We start from the raw sequence: 18296 nt of genomic DNA, 5'->3' as shown, positions 1-18296 counted from the left end.
TAGCGGAAAAAACAAATTCGGTGACCTTATTTAATTTCTACTGTAACGTCACCACAACTTCTATACTCTATAACGCTATTATACCATACAGTGTCGTAAAAAAATCGTGAGCATGAACTATTCCTAACTATTGCCAATTCTCAAGCGTAATCAATTGATGAGGAAATAGACTTACTAGTTTTTAAGGACATTTCTGCTGCCAATACAAAAACGCACATTGGCAAATATGTAAATATACTGCAAGTAAAAGAAAGTTACTGTATAGACTGTAACTCCATCTTTTCTAAATTAGACAGGGTTTGTACTGTCCTAATTTTTATGAATCAAATATCGAGTTTGAAATCGTCCCGATTAACACAGTGTTGACAGAATGATTCTCATTATACATATTCTAAAACTGAACTTATAGTTCGCGCAAACCTCCTTAAAATTTGTTGTATACTCAGATATCAGAATGCCTGTAAAGGTGCTCGTACTCTTTCTAAATGATATCAAAATTGCCCTATGCAGGTACAATCTTCTCATTTTATAGATATCAACGTCAGAATGACGATAACAGAAAGTATTGAGACATTCAATTCAGTTAACCCTGTAACGATATACATATAGCAGGCTTATTTATACGTAAGGGAGCTACCATTTGACTTTAATTCGGGGAAAAAGGGGGGAGGATGAAAAATGTTGTCCTGCTTTTTTTTTAATTGTAATCTCTGTCCTGCTTTTTTCTTTTTGTTTTTCCCTCTATTCGGTCCTGACGTTTTTTTCAAATTTCATCCGAGCCATGATATATTTACAGGAAAGAAAAAGATGACTTCTACTCAAGGCATGATACATTTACAGGAAAGGAAAAGAAGACTTCTACTCAAGGCATGATATATTTACAGGAAAGGAAAAGAAGACTTCTACTCAAGGCATGATATATTTACAGGAAAGGAAAAGAAGACTTCAACTTAAGGCATGATCTATTACTGATGTATAAAGACACCAAATAAAGGACAGAGCTTATTTTCTATTTAATCTGTATGGTTTGAATTATAGTATTTGCTGTAAATGTTGAACAGTTGAAATTAAAACCACATTCTGCAAGGTTATAAACTCACTTCAAATGTATCAATTTTTTTCATGGTCTCCCATAGGGTGTAATTTTTTTCAAACGGGCTTGGAAATTCACCAGATTAAATTGATTGATTGATTGATTTGTTGGTGTTAAACGCCACTTTCAACACTATTGTGCTATTTCTTGACGGTCATTTTTTATTGATGGAGGAAGCCGGATTGCCCGAAGAAAACTACGAACCTTCGATAGGAAAACTGACAATCATGGGCCTAGTCAACTAAGATTGGAGTCGAGCGCACCTTGCACGAGCGGAATTCGAATTCATAATCTCAGTGTTGACTGGCTAGTGATACAGTAGTTGGACTACTTGGAGCACTTGGCCACCCAGGCCCCGACAGATTAAAAAATACGAGTTAATGTATAGCTATTCATAAATAAGGGGATCGGGTATGATTGTCAATGAGACAACAATTCCTTAAAGATCATTTTAAGTGATATTTAACAATTAACGGCAACCTTACGGCCTTCAACATGAGAAAAACCATACTGTTTAGTCGCCTATTAAAGGCCCCGATATACATGACTACAGTTAAACAAGAGTTTGTGAGGAAATTAGCCCATTTCCTATACTGCGTCATCCCTATCTCTGATGTTTGTTATTTAATTTATCAGTGTGAATGTTTCCCCAGCCAATGATTCCTTTCAATTGTGTTATCTGCTGCTGAAAATGTTTCACCACAGTGACTCTTTTCTATTCTTACAGTATCTGTTAGACGACATATTTCTCGCTGTTGTATACAACGGAATGTGCAATCATTGTGCAATGCATGAGTATTTTCTTCAAACCTGTGAACTTATTTTGATTATCATCTCTGTGGAAATAATTCCCCAGTCTATAAATAACTATTTGGTTAAAATCTTTGTGAAGAAATTTCCCCAGTCTAAATATTTTTTTTTGTTTATCAACTGTGTAAGGAAATTTCCTCATTCTATTGATTTCGGTATCGTTCCCATCTTTTTTAGGAAATTTCCCCAGTCTATTGATTTATTTTTGGTTATGAAATTTTAGTGATTTCGTTTTCGTTATCATCTTTTTTGGGAAATTTCCCCAGGCTTTTAATTTCTTTTTGGTTATCACTTTTGTAGGGAAATTTCCCCATTTTAGTGATTTCGTTTTCGTTATCATCTTTTTGGGGAAATTTCCCCATTCTATTGACTTCTTGTTGGTTATCATCTTTTTGGGGAAATTTCCCCATTCTATTGACTTCTTGTTGGTTATCATCTTTTTGGGAAAATTTCCCCATTCTATTGATTTCTTGTTGGTTATCATCTTTTTGGGGAGATTTCCTCAGTCTATTGACTTCTTGTTGGTTATCATCTTTTTGGGGAAATTTCCCCATTCTATTGATTTCTTGTTGGTTATCATCTTTTTTGGGAGATTTCCCCATTCTATTGACTTCTTGTTGGTTATCGTCTTTTTGGGGAAATTTCCCCATTCTATTGATTTCTTGTTGGTTATCATCTTGTTGGGGAGATTTCCCCATTCTTTTGACTTCTTGTTGGTTATCGTCTTTTTGGGGAAATTTCCCCATTCTATTGATTTCTTGTTGGTTATCATCTTTTTTGGGAGATTTCCCCATTCTATTGACTTCTTGTTGGTTATCGTCTTTTTGGGGACATTTTACCACTTTATTGATTTCTTTTTAGTTTTCATCATTTTGTGGAGATTTTATCATTCTGTTGATTTCTTTTTCGTTAACATCGTTTTAGGGAAATTTCCCCATTCTATTGATTTGTTGTTGGTCATCATCTTTTTGGGGGAATTTCCCAAATTATTGATATCTGATTGGTTATCAACTTTATGGGGAAATTTCCCTCATACTTGTTAACAAATAATTTCTACGTTTCTTGTACATTTTAAGTAAAACGTGTTTATTTCTTGAGATTGTTCTCCAATTTTTGTTGTGTAGTGTTATTTGATACCATCATCAAATATATTTGTTACAATCATGCCAGTTAAATGTTTGTTGGAATATTTTGTTCACACAAATAGAAAACATTGAAAAAAAGAGAATAAAATAGAAATTCTGTTTTTCAAATAGATTGCGTTACATGCTTTGTTGGAATAGATGCTATTTAAAAGTTAACACAAACTAATACTTTAATTTTTTACGTATTTTGTTATTAAATTTGGGATGATTTCTTATACAACAACCTGTAAAGGGAATATTTATTTCAGTTACCGGTAATCAAATGCACCGATCATTAAATTACATCGCCATTTCACTTGACCTATATATTTATCACCTAACCGATGAATTCTTAAATCTACTAAATCAAAATTAAGTTTAAAAAAATAGAAATAATGGAATCTGAAGCGAGAACATATTCTCATTTTTAATTTAAAATTTATAAGATTAAACAAGAGATTCAAACACGCCGGAAAGTAAAAGGTGTAAACAACTTGCGTCTTCTTCTTCTTTTTTGCATACTTCTATATTTCATTTCAAGATACTTTTGCCAAAGGTAAAATTCAGATCTCTGACGTTCTGATAGTGCATTATCACCTTTCCGTAGAGTTTTATCAAATGGAATTAATGAGGACGCATCTTCAAGAAAATATGATTACACTTTACTAAATCAGTTTTTGTTTATATTTTGTCTTTAATGATGCATGGAGTATGTTTTTCTAAAATGTTTGGCGTTTAAGGTAGCACAATACAAAGATTTTGTCACCCCCAATCAGACAACTTTAAACTGATGTAATTTCTTTCATCCAGCTTTACATTTTATAAATGAGGTACAAAAAGAAAGAAAAAAGATTAATCTTTTCAATGGTGAAAACGTCAATTTGACATAATTATTACATTATTAATTATTATGTAATTAGTTGCTATATTGAGATGTCCACACTTGAATGAAATTAGCTTCTTTGTTATTCATAGCATCCCAAAGTATTTAAAAGATTCTTGTATAACACAGTTTGACCTCCAAAAGGGTGTCTCAGATTTTTCTAATTGTATTTCATTCTCTCATAAAACTTCAATGAAATTTGCAATCTAAATTCATAAGAGATCATTAAATTTAATTGGGTATAACATTTGTTCTATTGATGTTTTTGGAAATCTGAGACACTCTTTTGAAGATAACTGGTCAAGGAACAACATGTGTGGAAATCAGACATATAGGGGCACCCATCTAGGAGCTAAATTAATTTAAAACTACATTTTCTTGACAAAATTGAATGTGTCACAATTGAATAAATAAGGATTTTCCTACTTGTACCCCATTAACTTCAATATAATTCACACATTTACCATTGGGATATTTCAGGATTGGCCTTCAATCATAAATCAATTAGGTTTTGACCAGTAAGAAAGCATTCAATTTCAGCAATTCTAAATATATAGAGAAAATGCACACCCTATGCATAAAAAACCAGATCTGGCGGGAGATGTTATATTATTATTGACCTTGTTGTAAGTCAGTTGCTACTGATATGGTCAAAACTCCGCCCACCATGATAAACCTTTACTACTAATGATCTCAGAAGTTTAATTACACATTGCATTTACTTTTTTCAATATGGATTTTATTCATTTAGTACATAACATAATATATTTTGTTTTTTAATTGTTACAAAAAGTTAGTTATGCATGTGTACACAAAATAATCAGTTGGTCAGTTTAGAGGATCCTTATGGGGGATTTTAGAATTGTAATTGTATACAAGGACAATATGGTGTTTTACACAAAGTAGATTTTTTTCAATTTTGCAGTTTGAAAATGAAATATTTAATTTATATTTTCTTTTAAAAAGAATTCATATTTAAATATTCTCCCCCAAGAAATTCTAGTACATTAATTGTTATACAATTACATTTGTTTAATTTCTGTACATTTATATTTTGATTCCCTCTATATCCCCAAATTGTTATTTTGTTTTTTTTTCTCCTGGCAGCTCCATTAATGAAATGTATTTTTATTTAGAATTCATTATCTTCATGTTTCCATAAATCCCTAATCCACCTCTTTTTCGTAACTGTTATTTGTATTGCTGGTCAGTGGTCATAAAGCTATCAAATGATTCTATTGATTAACCACAAAGTACTGCCCACATGTTCTTATCTTGTATCAGTCAGACACGTGCATTTGTTTATAAAACTAATTATCATCAAAACTCATTAACAGTGCAAGATATGTGAATAAATTTTTCTTCTGTGGTTTTGGAATATTAAGAAGTAACAAAAACAGCTGAAAATGAAATTTTGATAAAATTTTGTTGCTTTTGTATTGTGCTACCTTAACTTATACAAATACGTATTAAAAACAGACATGAACGGAATATTTGCTTGAAGTTTTGTTAAGTAGGATGATAATTTTAGTTTTGCGATCAACTTATGATAGCAAAGGGATATTATATTTACTGGTCTGTGCATTCGTCTGTTCTTCCGTTCTGTTAAAAATATAAAACCTTTTAAATTCTGTACCAAATTAGAGTTAAACCGGATTAATTGGCACACTGACCATGGGCATATGGTCATGTGAAAGGCACAGAGTCTTAAAGCCACACATTCTTGTTGCAAATGTTTCAATTAATACACGAACATGTATATACTAAACCCCTAACGGGAAGGATTGTGCCTGATATTCATATGATGAAGACATATTCTTTCAATCAGTTTAATTGAAGTCTGGAGCTGGCATGTCACTTAACTGCTAGTAGTCTGTTGTTATTTATGTATTATTGTCATTTTGTTTATTTTCTTTGGTTACATCTTCTGACATCAGACTCGGACTTCTCTTGAACTGAATTTTAATGTGCGTATTGTTATGCGTTTACTTTTCTACATTGGCTAGAGGTATAGGGGGAGGGTTGAGATCTCATAAACATGTTTAACCCCGCCGCATTTTTGCGCCTGTCCCAAGTCAGGAGCCTCTAGCCTTTGTTAGTCTTGTATTATTTTTAATTTTAGTTTCTTGTGTACAATTTGGAGTTTAGTATGGCGTTCATTATCACTGAACTAGTATATATATTTGTTTAGGGGCCAGCTGAAGGACGCCTCCGGGTGCGGGAATTTCTCGCTGCATTGAAGACCTGTTGGTGACCTTCTGCTGTTGTCTGTTCTATGGTCGGGTTGTTATCTCTTTGACACATTCCCCATTTCCATTCTCAATTTTATATGTATCTTCCATACTCATATTTGTCTCTTTTGTCGCGCGCTCACCTCTAAGGTATTAAACCCCTCAATGGTGATCGAGGCAATAGAAATATGGTCCGATCGGCAGTTTAACCATTGTAAAAGTGGGGAGTCCGTTTGATTGTTCCGGATGTACAAATACGCAGTCCCGTCAGGTCTCAGTGGGACGTTGAATCAGATGCATCTTGTAGAGAGAATGCCAAGCTCTCTGCACGTTATTTATGCATGAAATATTTGCCACTGGACGTTAAACAACCTATGATCAATCAATCGACAGTAGCGTTACATGAATTCACTGGCAAAATTATCCTGTCTATGAAAAATATAGATATCTGCCACTTCATCCTGAAATAACATTTCTAGTGCGCATTTAATCAATATATGTCAATGAAACTGCTGGTTAAAGGTTTAATTCTCAGTATTCAGGTCCTGATCAAAACAAAAATAATTGACAGAATTATATGTATGGCCTCCTCTATAACACGTATAATGCTTTTATACAGATTTGGGGATATTAAGTATAAGATACACTTTATATATGTCTTTTAACTTTATACGTTTATATTTTGTCACAATGTACGGAAGATAATAACTGGGTGAACTATGAAGTCTTGCTAATATATTCCAAGGTAGAAGAATACTACATAAAATGTAGGAGTGCCAAGTGTCTGTTGAAAACTTTGTCCACCAAAAGTAACAAGTTCGTTTAAAAAAAATCAAGCGTCATATCAGTTTCACAGTTATGACCTCTTGTTTGAATCATTTTTTTGCGTGGTAAACTTTGTCTTTTACTTTAAAAAAAATATATTTGCATCTACCTTGTTCATTTTATGAAAGAAAGTTTTCAAGACGTAAATAATGAGGAATGAGGGAGCAAAGAATCAAGCAGTCAACGTTAACGTTTTGAACAGTCGTCACTCAGTATACTTTATACTTTGATCTATATGGTATATAATTCTCTTTATCTCTCTGTTTTTATGGTAAAAAATTTGGTGAGGCTGTTGCCTCATTGCGTCAATCAAAGCTACACCACTGCTCCAGTGCGGGAAGTCTTGGGCTCGATCCTCGACCGTTTCAAATCAAAGATTGGCTACTTTTCTGCCAAGCAAGCAATATTTAGGAGTAAGAGCAAAGATTGGTCGGTTTGGGGTCAAAATTATATGTCCGAGTAGGATGACATGTCTTCTTGCGATATAATACAAAGTCTTGTTAATATTCATCTTCTCATCCTGAATATGGATATGTAAAATACATATGCAACGAACCTTATATATATGATTAAACAGATAGGAAAATATGTTTAATTTTATGGAAAAGAAGGTTGAAGATTATACGTTCTCGAACTCCAGCCAATATGATAACGATCCAATTTTCGGTTGCACTTTTATGTATGTATAAAAGAAAAGAAGACTGCTTCTGTTCAGGTTTTTGGAAAGCCTATTCGAGTTCAATACACTTTCAAAAATGAAATATTAAAACTCTTAGTTTTCAATAACTTAATCTATATGAACTCTGGCATGATTTTTGCTTTTGCAATTAAAAAAGCTATTTATATGGTAATATGGTAAATATATGTATTAACAAAGAAATTAAAGTAAATGAAGTGATTATAAATTGACCGAGACAGCAACTGGTCAGACGTTCGATCCATAATTATCGACAAGACTTGCATTGTAAGCCAAAATAATCGGTTATGGGTCTTTAATTTGTATTTTCACGAAAAGCATAACTAGTGACAATTAGATGACTGTGGTCATAAACCTTTCAGTACCTCTACCTCTGTAAGCGTTTTGATAAGTGCAAGAATAAACGTTGCTTTTATGAAGATTTTAGCTTTTAACATATTTACTTTGATTCAATCTTAAAATAATTTTTAGTTTAATTTGTGATGCTTTGTTATTGTATGTTTTTGTCTATTTCTTTTTCTTTTCTTCAGAACAAACAGTTTAACTTTCAAGTGAATTCTGTAAACAATCATACAATTTATCTGGAGGTCAAATTGATATACACTTTTGAAAGCGAAATTGTATGTGACCTGGAACCAAATGTAGTGTGCCATTTGATTGGTGATTATCCTATACATATCGAAAAATTCAAGCCATGCAAAAGTATGTCGTTCACGTAATATTTATATTATAATGTTATTAGTTCATATTGATCCTGTATTCATACAGTCGTGTTTATCCTCTGTCATCTTTTAGTGGTTATTTTAAGTCTTTGGTAAAATGGGTGTTTTCATGTTAATCCTGTATTATGTTCAAGTACAGTCGCATTGTATAGCCGTTACTTTACTGTCTGTAAGCGTAGCTGGGGGCCATTAAAGCTGATCGAGACCGACAAATTTGATTTTCAGACGCGTTATAGTCTAAATAGTGATGACGTCTTGAAATGCTATTTTATTTGTATTGCTGTGATACCTTCCTGTCTCAGGAAGGCGTTACAACAAAAGAATAAAATAGCCTTTTAAGACGTCATTATAAGTTATATGGTTTGCTTTTGACCCCTATGGATCGATAGAGGGTCAGTAAAATCCATAGTGGGTAAGGCCGAACGTTTTTATTTTGTCAATTTGTTAGTAGAGTAAGACATGTACATGATTCTCTTCATTAAAATAAGAATATGTCGAATGACTGCCAATGAAACTACTGTAACTTCAAACTTGTTGAGGTCTTATATTTCGCGTTATACACACATCCATTTCTGACATCTATTCGAACCAAAACAGGAAGTTACAATCCTGTATTAAGACCAGTAAAATTACGTTTTAACAGTGTTTTCTGTATTAATCTGTATTAACGAGCAGTTAATTCACTGTATTTACTTGACAATTTTTAATATATTTTATTTGCAAGTCAGTGATTGATAAAGTGTGTTATTCATTGTCACACAAAAATTTTTTTTTTTTAAAGAATAATCTCGTTTTTGCTAAACTAAACGTACTATTATAAAAGCACACAGATATCCGTACACTTAAGTAAATAATATAAAAAAAGGAGACGTATTATGATTGGCAATGAGACAACTATCCAACAAAGTCTAAATTAGATTAGTTTAAGCATTTATACAACACCGTAGTAAGACCTTCAAGTATAAGCAAAATCAATACCGTACAGTCATTTGTAAAATTTCCCGACATATCAAATGATGTTTAGATAAAAAAAAAACAATCTTGGTACATCGTTATTGTTATTGCTTGAATTATCAAATTAATCATGTTAATAGTATTATATATTTTCAATAAACATGAAATGTATTGGGTTTTACAGGTAGAGTTGTAAAACAGAAAAAAACACTGTTAGTTTTACATAAACAAGTAATGAGTTTGACTGTATGGTTATAAATTATTTATTATTGCTGAAGACAAACATGATGAAATTGGATCACTTTAAATAGATTGTTCATTTGCTTTCATCTTATTGAATTAGGAAATAAATTTACTTAGTGATAAGGATTTTGATTAAACATTATTGTGTGTCTATATAAAGGTTATCTATTTTTAGTGAATTGGTATCCAGTTCCGGATCATTTTTATTACTTTGTAACCCTCCGCGGCTATTTATTAGAAAAGAATATTTGCATCTCCTACGTTCTGTTGTTCACACACACAGACATTCGGAAACCGACTTCACTTCCTGTTTAAGAGAATATCTTCATTCCCGACTTCTCCATGTTCAAACAAAATGTATTTCTGCATCCTTGCCTCTTTTTTTAATTACAAGGAATGTCTAACTCGAATCCTCTTCTGTGTTCTTACAAAAAAATTCTACGCTGCCACCTCATTTCTATTCAACTAATAGAAAGTGAAAATAAATGCATCTTAAAATCCTCCCTTTTCAATTCGGACAACATTTTTACTTACATCCCCATTGTCCGTTCAAACAGAAAGTGCTGTTTGCATCGCTAAATTATACCGTCTCCTTATCTGAATGCTTCTTTAATCTTTGTTCTTTAATTCTCATGGGATAGTCTAGAAAGTTGAATATAAGTATATATTTTTCAGCTGCATATGGTGTTGTGTCAAGCTTATTAACTACTAAAATGTTGTGTGTGATTCCTATTTTTAATTATCTTATATTCTTAGTTTCTTTGAAAAAATGATTAAAGGTATTGGGCATTTCGTTTACTAATTGTGATATCCAATTACAATTATAGTAAAATGGTATTAAACATGGTTTAACACCATCACAATGAACACATCGCGTTTGAAGGTGGACGTGTTTTGTAACTGTTATTCATATACTAATGAAAAAAAAAGGAAAACAAAGTTATTTGTCTGTGTAAATAACCGACATTGCAATAAATCATGCACAGTAATACACGAGAGGTTTATGCAAATGATAATTTTCTCTTCAAATTTTGACACTATCATTCCAAATAAATCTTACTTTGTTTTCAATTTCGTCTTAAACACTTTGTAGAGAAGAATGTAAACTTAGTGGTTGTATTAGTTCCATTATTCAGCATATGTTTGTTGATATCACTTGTGGTTTGTGTAGTAATATGTATAAGACGAAGAATACATTCAAAGGTATACATAATAGTATATGTACTTGGTTATTCGTAAAGTGAAAAAGTCGCTAAGGTTTAGACTTGCATTGGAATTCTTGGAAATTTTTACTTATATGAACTAACTATAACAGAAAATTCACATGCGTTTTGACCAGAGCAAATTATGATTAAAAAGTACATTAAGTATATAAAGGAATATTTCCTTTTTATCAGTAAAAAATAACTTGCGTCGAAAACCGCCACTTATCATCAAACAAAGAAGGATACTGCTAGATACGGAAATGAGTTAAGAACATAAACAGCACTTATTTGTTTTAAATTCTTCATAATATCTTAATAAATGCAATTTAAAAAGCTAATTGTATGCGTGGATAATACCCATATTGAAATTCAGTACATGTCTTTTTGTATTTTCAGAAAACACCAGAAAGGAAATATCAAGAAGTTAATCAAAATTCCCAAAACAACAGTTAGTAAAATGAACAGCTGTTGATAAAGGAATATGAACAAGTTAGTAATACCGTTTGAAAATGTCAGTCCTTTTTAATTTAATGTTGGGGTTTGCATTTGTATTGATTCGTTTAACAAACCCATTAATCATTCAATTACTAAGAAATTCATCAACCTATTATATAATTTTGTTTGCCAGTAAATGGAATGGTCTAGCATTTTAATTGATCATTACAATCTGGTCTTTGCTGAAGATTTGAATGGCTCATTTTATTGGTAAACAGTTATTTGATTGCATGTTTTATCCATTTTCTATTCCATTAAACCAGAACTAATTAGCTTTATTACAAATAAACTTGTGCGACTATATGGTATAGAACATATATCGTACATTGTCGGATAACACCAAATTTATGTATACGTGTTTTAGATGATAAACACGATAAGCTTCGAGTACGAATGTGTTTAATATTTTCCGACTACGTTCTCTTTGTTTGTGTGTTTATACTGTATTACTATTGGTAGTAAAATTTAGTAATTATACCTAAAATTCTAGAGCGAAAGCAGCACTGTTTTAGCGCGGAACAGGAAGAACAAACCATAAACATAAATAGTCCCTCAACATGTTACTCTACGCTTACAACAAATAAATGTAACCAGGATATTTTATACATGTATACCCTATTTGATATCAAGCATAATTGACAAATACAAAAATTCATCATTATACGTAATATTCATTTAATTAACATGACTTTTTGAAAACGATCATGTGTTTGCTCCGTAAAATATTTATATTTAAATGCATGATTTTATTTCAGATATCGAAAGAAACGAAAGAAATAGTAGTTGGAACTAAAAAAAAAGTCAGATTATGAAATATTGATAACAATTGCATTATGTGTACGTACTGTGATGCAAAAGGCATACTAGTAGCTCAGTATTTCAATATTACCATTTCTACATAAAACATTAGAGGGAAATTGAATTGTATACCTTTACTGCATATATGTAGAAGAAGGTCAAAATTTAAAGTAAATTACAGTTCCGAAATGATGTAAACTTACCACTTAGACCATATTAAAGTAAGCAGATGAGACAACTCTCCGTCAATTGAAATATAATTTAACACCTATATGTCACCGTACGGCCTTCAACAATGGACAAAACCATTATTCTATGAACCAACATCATTACCCCATTTCACTATACACAAATATACCTTAAAGCATTACATCGTACATCATTCTCATTTTCCTTTGAATCATACACGATTTGCATCATTCAACATTATTAATAATGTAACAAGTTTAAGGGAATTGCAAATGTCAATATCTATTTATATTTATAAGAACGAACTAGAATTAAAAAACCCTTCACCGAATATTATGCACCAAACTCTATTCCCCATGTATAATACAACATTCGCCTTTGTACCAATCACCAAACACCATTACACCATACACTTTCTTTAGGAAGGCTACATCATTCAAAGGCTGTATATGATATTACTTGATATATTGATATACTGTATACGGTATTACTTGTACATATATATTGTATATATATATTTCTCATCATAACATTATATTTGATGAGTTTTTACAAAATAATATGCAATCAAAATATAACGCATTACGATAGTTTGTTTCCACTTTATACTCGTACTTGTCATAGTTTCTATATGGTGATCCTCTTAAGCATGTATGATTGGTTACGTGGATTGCATTCATTATTGATGAAGATATATTTTCTTGATAATTTTTATATAGACCTCATCAAATAATAATTATTATAACAAGGCAGCTGTATTGCTTAAATACATATCTAATGATTGTTATTATTTGTTATATAAACAAAAATCGGTGCATTTGATATTGAGCAACAGGTTAACATGTACCAAAGTATATAATGTTACAAGGCATTTTTACAAAATAATATGCATTTGATTATTGTAAAAATATGATTTCTCATGTATATCTAATGTATATTTTGTAAGATTTATTAAAGTTTAAATGTTTTTAAAGAAGAATTTTTACCCGAACTGTCTTTCAATACTATGAAATGGCAAATGTGTTATCAATTCATAGGTTTATGTACATTTCTTATCACCAATCTTGATAACTGACAATTCTTTATTCAAATAATTCGGAAATTTGTTTCAGTTAAAGTTGTTTTTAAATGCAGTAAGAGACCGACCAGTGTATTATCTGTCATAAAATAAATATTCAGTTCTGGTAAGAACTGAGAGTTGCTTTAAAAATTAGAAAAAAAAATTTACCTCAAAATTTGCAAGGAATACATGTGTTCAAACGTGACAATAGATGTTCTCGCTGCAACAAAACACTTTAAAAAACTAGACTTGCAAACTTTGATAATTAATAGTCCTTCAGAAAAACTATCCTGTCCCCTCCAGAATGTAAAATGGTCGTCCACTAATAACCTCTTGTAATATAACAGAACAAAACAGTTTAAATCATAATTTTCAAACACACATCTAATAATGAAAATCTGGTGCTTTAGACATTTTGTATTGTTATGTATTTGTATTTGTATTTGTAATATGAAATACAAAACTAATCTATATAACATTGGTTTAAGTTTACTTTTAGGTGATAAACCATTTTCGACAAACAACTGTAATGATATCAAGTCAAAATATTAAGATACGGATTCTATATATGCATTAAACAATGTTCATTAGCAGTGCCATATTATAATTGAAATAATGGTTGTAGAAAAAAGTAAAATCACAAAAATACTGACCTCCGAGGAAAATTCAAAAAGGAGAGTCCCTAATCAAATGGCAAAATCAAAAGCTCAAACACATATTATTGAAAAATTATGAAAAATGTTCATTGCATTTCCATCAAATATTTACTTAAGGCTACATTTGAATACTGTGCTGCCAACAACGGATTGATATTTATAAATCATTTTGTAGTTTTGGTATACATTCCAAGATTGGGTTTACAGAAATTTTGCGGTAATATAATATATTTGAAAATTAAAAGATAAAGAGTGACTCTTCTTCAATAAATGAAGAGAACTCTATAATGTTCTTGGCATAAGTTAAGTGTCCATTTGTAGTTAAAACAATGCATGATGAATAACGTTTCTGAGTCATGATTCTCCTATTAGATATGTACTTTATTAGATAAAATGGAAAGATATTTGTCTTAAATACATTAACGTTTCTGAGAACTGTGAAGACTCTTTAGATATGTACTTTATTAAATAAAATGGAAAGATATTTGTCTTAAATACATTTACGTTTCTTAGAACTGTGAAGACTCTTAAACAACACAATGGCATGTAATAGCTATAAGTTCCTTAGACTATTAATGATTTAATTATTCATTTGACATAATCATTTTAATAAAATCTTACACAACTGTATGCATAAAACATGTTATGTTCAAATGATTATGCGAATGTAAGTGAGATAGTAGATCTTTTATACATAAAACTCCGGTGCTTTTTGTTCTGTATGGGTATTGCATTTTTATATGAATTATTGTATGTATACATGTTCATAGATTTTTGTAAGACTTGTACAATAATATTAGTTTACAGGCAATGGATATATGAAAAACACTGAAACAAAATAGTCTTATCCTTGTCATTTCATGGATATTAAAATCCCATTCCTATATTAATATCTACATTTACATGTATGCATGTTTCACACGTAAAATTGATTTATAGTATAACATTTAGGATATCTTACGGCATATTTTGTTAATAGCGAACAAAAAGGTTAAACATGCTACACAGAAGAACAAGCGATCAGTTTGCTGGAGTTTCTTATTGATAACATATTTGTTGAATTTGGAGGTAGAATTTTTCAACAAATTGTCGGCATTCCTATGGGAACGAACTGTGCGCCTCTGCTTGCCAACCTCTTCTTATTTTCATATGATTCGGAGTTCCTTTAGACAATAGTCAAAAACAAGAAGATAAAAGAAGCCATATAATTTCACATTCAGATATATGTTGATGTTCTATCTATTAAAAAACAAACTTTTCTGATTGGGTTCCATTAATATATCTTCCATATCTAGAAATTAAAGAAACAACGCATGCGGCTTCATCCGCCTCATGTTTAGACTTATAATACAAGTGAGAGGTTTAACTAGCTATAAAACCAGGTTTAATCCATCATTTTCTATATAAGAAAATGCCTGTACTAAGTCAGGACTATGAAAGTTGTTATTGTTATTTTGCTTTTTGCAAATTGTAAAATGTAGCATTTTCAGATCTCTCAGGTACATCCATTCAATTTGCAGACGTTTTAAATTTTTCATTAATTGAAGGACATACATTTTTGTGTTGCTCTTTTCATAAAAATCAACTACATAATGATGTCATTTTTAGTGAGCAGGTTGTTACGTGTGTGCGTTTTATCGGATAAATCAGCTTCGTGTGTATTTACTTCCTATTTTCTGATACTTTGATTTCTAAGTGTTTGGATGCTCAAAACGACACCGCGGCGTTCTTGTGTGGTCTAAATTGACTTCTACAATGATAAGTCTTAGAATTATCTGATACAAAAAAATGACCACATTTTGTAAGAGCCGTATTTTTTATATACATTTTTTAAGATTTTCATTTAATTTTGTTTCAAGGCAAAATATTACCTGAATCATCGACTTTCAATAATGGCACATTCTTTTCATGTAATATACATGATATATGGTGATCTTTTGTATGAATCCATTGAAAAAAAAACACGGGGAAAATGTACAATATTTATAATGAATATTAGCTATAACACCTATTACATACATTGTTGATAACTGTTTCTACCGGTAAATATAATATATAAGTATTTGTTCTTATTACATGTATTAGGTACAATCTTATTATCTTTAGTTGTACTTTTATAACTTTATAACCAGATGTGTTAGTATAAAAATTGTGCTAGTGTTAGTATGAAAATTGTGCTTGTGTTAGTATGAAAATTGTGCTCTTGCCAAGTTTGGCATACATATATTTTTTTTAATTTATGCTGTTAATGTTAAATTGAATACATGGTGTTTTTATTCAAAAAAAGAAATATTTATCTGGATTAAGAACTGACTGAGTAAGTTTTGAAAATAATATGTGGTTTCATAAATCATTAGGTTATACATTTTAAACATATATTATACATTTGTTGTAATGCAACAATATTTCACAAATAAAAAAACATATATTTGTCTTCTTCCTTATTTACATATCGACAATCTTAAACAGTAAAAATTGATGAAAGTACGTTTGCTTCTGTTTTCATATGTATTGATATATCATTTATAAGTATTGAACAACTAAGACATTAACATGAAGATAAGAGTCCGTAGTTAAAGATTTATGACACAAAGATGGAAAGATACCAAAAGGGAAATTCAAACTCATAAGTCGGAGACATAAAAGCAAAGCCATTGCAAAAATGTAAAAAGGCAAAAAATATGAACAACAGTCTGAAAAAACACAACTTAGAAAACTGAAGCCTAAGCAACATGAGCTCCTTTAAAAACCAGAATGATCACGGATTCTCTGGAAGGGGACGCAAATCCTGCTCCATATGTGTTTCTCCTTGTGTTGCTCGCGTAAATACAAAGCATGTTATAAGTATATTTTGGCGATTTTTTATGCGAGGAAATGTGGACTGGATTATGGTAACGAAAATTAGACCATTACCATCATCATCTTTGAAACAGATATTCAGCACAGGTAAAACAACTCGTAATGTCGTCTGTAAAATTATAGAAGGGATCACTACAACTTCACCACGTGGAACATTTGGTTTGATTGCCCCCATGTAAGAAGCAAGCCTCCAATATATAGATATAAGACATTCCAGCTCTGAAACAAAGTATCAACTCGGTAATATATACTCCATATATGCAGTCACAGCTTGACTGTTAATCTATAGAAATAGAAAATCGCTCCTTGGAAGCTGAAATCAACTGTTGTGTCGTTAATTTTTGTTCTCTTCCGACCCTCATTGCAATCTTTATATGAGAGTCAAGATATGAGACTTAACTGTAGCTGTTATATCTTGAAATTATATTCGATGGGCTAGATGCGTTCTACATAGCCACCAAAATTTGAACTATTAAGTGGAAAGACAAGAAAATTATCAGAAGCGTTATCGTTGCAAAAAATAAGGTATGTTGAATTTGTGTGCTTGTACTTTCACACTTAAATGATATATTGACATATTTGTTTTACATGGAAATATAAGATACAACCTAGGTTTGCGGTTTGAGTTTTTTAATAACTTGTTTTAAGTATTCACGCAATTTCAGAAAACTTTAATTAATCGAATGTTTTCACAATCAAGAGCTACATTCTATAAACTTTTATCAATTTAGAAATCATTAAGAAACTAATATTTCACCCCTAGGCAAAATTGACCTTAGATGGCTTGAATTATTATTTTGGGGTCCTTTTTGTCATATAGCTATTCATTTGTCGATACCGCTGCTGGCGGACTATCAATCCCCGAGAGTATTACCAGCTCAGTAGTGAATTCTTTGGAACTAACATGATATTGATATATAACAAACCTTTCTAAAACTGTCCGGACATAAATATAGACATTATTACGAAACTAAGGTTTCAACTTTCTCCGGCAAAGATGACTTTGAATGAAAGTGACTATTATTTTTCGGAACATTTTGAATTTTGATCACATAGCTTTTCAACTGTTTCGGTTCTTATAAATCCTTAGATTTAACAATTTCGGGTTTAAGCTTTCCTGATGAGTTAATACCAAAAAAATGCTTCGGACCAATAAAATTGTTTTAATCTTTGTTTTCCACTGTGAATTCTGCATGTGTCTTCCTGTCTATCTATTGACGTATACAACGACTTAGCTTACTGTTTTCAGTCAATGTGACACTACAGAAATAAAAAAAAAAAGCTTTTTCAATAAAGAAAAAGAATACTGAGCAAAATTCAAATGTTTTTTTTTGTTTTCATTTTGCAGCATTTTACCTATAAATGGAGTTTTAGGTTAATATTACTCTTTAAGCAAAAAGCAGCAGTCGCAGGGACGACACATGATTCCTCGAAACCAATTATGAATGTTAA

At 31.1% G+C, this 18296-nt stretch overlaps 1 long non-coding RNA gene across 1 annotated transcript; it reads left to right on the top strand.

The window, feature by feature from the left end:
- The first annotated feature begins 8196 nt into the window (after positions 1-8196).
- On the top strand, positions 8197-16360 carry LOC127717952 (uncharacterized). The gene is made up of 4 exons (XR_007989481.1): positions 8197-8365; positions 10676-10785; positions 11184-11276; positions 12038-16360. It is a non-coding gene; the product is annotated as an uncharacterized LOC127717952 (long non-coding RNA).
- Positions 16361-18296: the final 1936 nt, after the last annotated feature.

The sequence above is a fragment of the Mytilus californianus genome, unplaced genomic scaffold, assembly GCF_021869535.1.
Source record: "Mytilus californianus isolate M0D057914Y unplaced genomic scaffold, xbMytCali1.0.p SCAF_10, whole genome shotgun sequence".
In the NCBI taxonomy this organism is placed as follows: domain Eukaryota; kingdom Metazoa; phylum Mollusca; class Bivalvia; order Mytilida; family Mytilidae; genus Mytilus; species Mytilus californianus.
This window is presented reverse-complemented; position numbering and strand designations above follow the sequence as displayed.